The sequence below is a fragment of the Acomys minous genome (genome assembly GCF_964271855.1).
Source record: "Acomys minous genome assembly, chromosome: 1".
Taxonomy (NCBI): domain Eukaryota; kingdom Metazoa; phylum Chordata; class Mammalia; order Rodentia; family Muridae; genus Acomys; species Acomys minous.
Window position 1 is genome coordinate 14,678,931 of NC_140483.1, and position 5,121 is coordinate 14,684,051.

The window sequence follows — 5,121 nt, forward strand, 5'->3', positions numbered from 1 at the left end:
ACTCACTCTGGGGTGGAGCTTTCTTGTAGTGCTTTGGAGTCACCAACACTCCTATATGTAACCCCTCACCCATGCTCTGTACATACACCCAGTAAGCTCACTGGTCTCCTCAAGCTAGAGTTTGGTGAAATCAAACTCTGGGTCTGTTGCTGGTGCCTTATCTGGGGTGAACAGGCACCTTTCCCCATCTCCCCAGAAAATGCACAGCACACACAGGAGAATCCTGACATGGTCAGGCTTGAGGGATTTTGTTTGAATTGAGCTTGTGATACACATCATAAGCTGTCAGCTCTCAGGGCCAAGGGCTTGTGCACACAGTAGGTACACACCATAAGGGCTCAGTAAATATGCCTGCTGCATGACTACCCAGCTCTGACAGCTCTAAGGCACATTGAAGCCACAGTCAAACCCTGGAGATGTGGGTCCAACAGCCTCCTTGAAGGCCACCAGTCCTGAGGAAGGCTTCGCTCAGAATGGTCTTCAAAGCATGTCTTGGGGCACCTGTCAGAAGTGGTAGGAAGGTTACTAGGTGGGTCTTTCGAGGCTTTAGCAGCCTGTCTGTTCTTCCACCTCCTCAGCTGGTGCCATCCTTACTCGGTCCAGGTCACCAGACACCCTTCCTGCTGAGAGAAGCTCCCATTGCCCCACCCCACCCCCAACCTGAAGGATCCATGCCCCACCCCAGAACATCCCCTTGTAGGACTCACAGGGGGCTCCAGGGTGAGGAGGGGGTTCTCTTCATCATTGTCAGCTGAGCAGCTGCTTAATTTCTATCTAGCTCAGCAGCCCAGGCCTTGACCACTCCAGCTGCTGCGATTGCCTGAGAAAATACACTTTATGGTGAAGCCTTGCTTCCTTCTGTTTCATGTATGACATTTTCCCCAAGAGAAAGAGTAAGAATCACTCGTTCCATTATCCTCTTGTCGCTTTGGTTCTCCACCTGAGAACCATCTGTCATTGGTACCCCCCCCCCGAGGGGGGGTACTTTACTCCCCCTCAGGCTGAGCCCTGCATCCAGAGAGGGGTCTGGTCAGAGGACACTGGTGACCTCAGAAACCCTTGTGAGGGGGCTGAAAGAGGCGGCGGCGGGGGTTGGGGGTACACTGTCAAATCAAAACAGTTCGTCTTTGGGAAGAACTCAGGAGAGGGGTATCACTTAGGGGAGGAGCAAAGAGGACATTAAGGCCCGACAGGTGAGAGTGAGAGAGACCTGCTGGGCCCAGCGGATGAACCCACACCTGGGAGGAGCCCCCCGAGCTCCTGGGCTGGGAATCTGAATGGGTGGAAGGATATTTATAAAACCGAAAATGCAGAGGCTCAGGAAAGATTTGCCTTGCATAGGGGAACGAGCAAAGCAGTTCTGCAAAGTTCTGGAACCAAGGAATACTTATGCCTCATAGGACCCCAGAAATTCAGAGGCCAAGACGGTCGATGAAGCTAACGAAGTAGAAGAGACAGTGCAGGCAGGTTGAGAGGCACCAGAGGCAGCTCGGGGTTTGATTTGTTTGCCAAATCTTTAATGAGCACCAATGCATGACTGGCAATGGTGCTCACAAAGTAGTAAACAAATAGGCCTGACTCTGCCCTTGGGAGTTTACCACGACAGTCCAGTTTTGTCTTGTGTGTCATTTCCTTCAGGGGTTAGAAGTAAAATAAGCTATTTCATCTTTTTTTTTTTTTTTAAGATGTTTAGGGCTGGGGGGATGGCTCAGTAAGCCAAGGCTTGCTTTGCAAACACAGGCACCTGAGTTAGAGCTGCAGAACGTGCGTAAAACCCGTATCTGGTGACTCAAGCCTGAAATGCCAGTTTGCAAAGAGGCTGGTGGATCCCTGGGGCCTTGCCCGTCAGCCAGCCTGGCATGCTTGGCCACTACCAGCCCAGTGAAAGACACTGTCTTTATAAAAGGTGGGCACTGCCTGAGGACCCAGACCTGAGTTCGTCCACTGGCCTCCATGTAAATGTCTACTGTTCCATGCACACACGTGCTTGTTTAACCGGGAGATTGAACTGTGTGAGGTCACCGTGTACGACGTCAGATTTTGTAGTTGCCAAGTTATTTAAATTCTTCTCTCTAGGGACACTTTTGTCAGTCTTTGTTTCGTGGTGGGGAGGAGGGATGTTGCCAAGAGAGAACCAAGGGTCTCTCAACAGGATCATGGTCTGTTAACCAAGGGGAAAAAATTCTAAGCAGTGCCTTTTCTAGCTTCCCTTTTCTCTATTAAAAGGCTTTTTAAAATGTGCGTGTGCATGACGTGTTGCCTTCTTGTAAGCTGTCCTCTGGCTTCCACAGGCTAATCATCACCATCATCACCATCATCACCCCCACCATCATCATCACCATCATCATCATCATCACCACCATCATCATCATCATCACCACACACACACACACACACACACAGAGAAAGAGAGAGAGAGAGAGACAGAGAGAGAGAGAGAGAGAGGAATAAATTAAATAAATAAATGCAATTTTTAAGTATAAAGTGCTGAGGTGTGGCTTAGTGGTGAAGGGCTTGCCTAGCATGAATAAGGCATTGGGTTCCGTCTTCAGTATCACAATAAACAAACAGCAATAAAACATGCATATATATTCATATATATTATTCATATATTATATGTAATTACATGAGATGTGCCCTGGGCAATGTCTAAATAAACGCTAGTATGTTCCTTCTTTTTTCTACCTCCACCTCCACTTTCTGATGAGCCTAGAAGGATCAGGCTCCCATGGCTGCCTTCAGGCACTTACTTGGGGGCTCCCTTTGTGGGTTTTTTTTTTCAGCAGGGGCCTCAGCATGGTGGTGGTTGTCCCCTTTGGAGAAGGTCTAGTGGGCAATCAGGGACCTGGCAGAGACCAAGAATGAATAACAGGAAGCTCTGCTTCCTCCTCCTGGGTCTGAAAATAAGTCGGGCCCACCCATGGGGATGTTCCTGAGAAGCAGTCTCCAGGAGCCCGGGCACCCACGGGGCCCACCTGTCTAGGTGACAGGTTATCTGGCTAGAATGTCCTTTTGTTCAGGGCCTTGAGAAAGAGTGTATTGTGAACTGTGGGACGTGGTCACTTCAAAACACTCCCAAAAGGTCTTCTCCTGGCGGGCTGACACTGATTTGCCTGGAGACCAGCTGCTTCCTCCTGTTTCCCAGGGAAAGCACTTTCGTCGTTTCTTTTTTTTTTTTTTTGCAAACTTCCTGATGCTCAGGTGACTCACAGCCCTCACAGAGCCTAGCTTTTCAGGATGGTCCTCCCCATGAGAACAAGCCTCTGGGCATAACTGTCTTAACCACCTCAGGCCTGCACACTGCTCCTCAGAGTAGTGAATGAGGGGCTCCTGAGGCGCCAGGTCCAGGGCCTGTCAGCCAACCGCCTTGTAGAGCTTACCACCAGCTGATGTTCTTCCTGAGCAAATCAGGGAAACCCGCGCTGGCTCTTGAGATAATGCAGGCGAGGAGGCTCCCGGCAGCATGCAGGGGAAAGGCTCAGACAACCTCTCGAGCCTTTGCGTAGTTGCCAGGAACAGTCTCCCCCAAGCCTGATTGTTTCCAGAAACGTCAGCCATTATGGGGATTTTATGGGAACCCAAACACAGGAAGAGCTCCAGAGGCCAGCTTCAAAGAACACAAATATATTCTCATTCTCCCTCCCTCTCTCTCTCTCTCTCTCTCTCTCTCTCTCTCTCTCTCTCTCTCTCTCTCTCTCTCTCTCACCCCTCTCATGATAGATAACTTTTACCTGCCCTGTCCATCACCTAGCTTGTTCTGCCCAATACTTCCATACTTTCTTTTTTTTATTCTCCTCCTCCTCCTCCTCCTCCTCCTCCTCCTCCTCCTCCTCCTCCTCCTCCTCTTCTTCTTCTTCTTCTTCTTCTTCTTCTTCTTCTTCTTCCCCCCAGACACTAAGCCACATCCTGGGGATTATTTTTTGTAACTTTTAAAAACAAGTTTATCATTATTTAATGTGTGGGGGCGTGTTGCTTACTTATATGTATGTCTGTGCACCACACGCATACCTGGTGTCCTCAGAGGCCAGAAAAGGGAGCTAGAGTCATAGATGCTTATGAGCTGCCATGTGGGTGCGGTGCTGGGAATCAAACCTCTGGAAGAGCAGCCAGTGCTATTGACCACTAAGGTATAACTCCAATCCCTTTTATTTATTTTTAAATTTTTACTTATTTTTATTTTGTGTGCATTGGTATTTTGCCTGCATGCATGTCTGTGTGAGGGTGTCAGATCTTTGAGTTACAGACAGCTGTGAGCTGCCATGTGGGTGCTGGGAATTGAACCCAGGTCCTCCGGAAGAACAGCCTCCCATGTGCCTGCGATCCAAGCCCTGTGCCACCCAACCTTTACTTTCTGTCTTTCTTTTTTCATCATGTAGCCCTGGCTGTCTTGGAACTCACTCTGTAAACCAGGCTGGCCTCGAACTCACAGAGATCCACTTGCCTCTGCTTCCCAAGTGCTGGGATCAAAGGCGTGTGCCACCATGCCTGACCCTTTACTTTCTCTTAAGCTCAAGTCTCTCCCTTGACAACACTCCTTTTGTGCTTCCCTTTCCATATTCAGAATGAACTATCCAGAGCCCCAGCCAATAGTCGGGACGGTTCAGGAACCTCACCTGGTTCAATCCCTGTCTATGCAAGGGATCATGGGGGTAGATCCTCATTAGCAGAGTGGCGGCCATAACAGCAGTGAGTGGACTTCTAAGAGGACTCTACTTGTTGCCCTGTGGTGGATGTTTGAGGAAGATGAGGACCATGACCTAGAAAGGCAGCACACCCAGTGTTACGGGGGTTGGGAGCTGGCGCACGTACTAACCCGAGAGGCCCTTAGAATGTTGGGTCAAGTGCCTGGCACAAGGCTGCAGAGGTGTGGCCACTTGGAGTGTGAGGGCTGTTAGCAACGGATAGAGGCGGGGAGAACACAGGATGGAAGTCTTGCCAGCAGTGCCCTAGCCCTGGACCAGCTGAGGACTGCTCACGGTGGCCTTGTGTGCAGGGAGACAGAGGTGGCAGGGATGCTGGTGCCCCAGGAATGCGGCTTTACCCTGGACCCGATCCAGGAGTTGTCCTAGTGTTTGTTGTTTTCCTTGGACACAGTAGCCTCTCAGTAGGCGCGGGGTGGGG

The 5,121-nt window shown here is 50.2% G+C and overlaps 1 long non-coding RNA gene across 1 annotated transcript; it reads right to left on the reverse strand.

Annotated features, from left to right (window-relative positions):
* Positions 1-301: 301 nt before the first annotated feature.
* On the reverse strand, positions 302-4,692 carry LOC311603158. Its single transcript, XR_014780977.1, has 3 exons — positions 4,614-4,692; positions 708-820; positions 302-501 (listed from the first exon to the last, which is right to left on the reverse strand). It is a non-coding gene; the product is annotated as an uncharacterized lncRNA (long non-coding RNA).
* Positions 4,693-5,121: the final 429 nt, after the last annotated feature.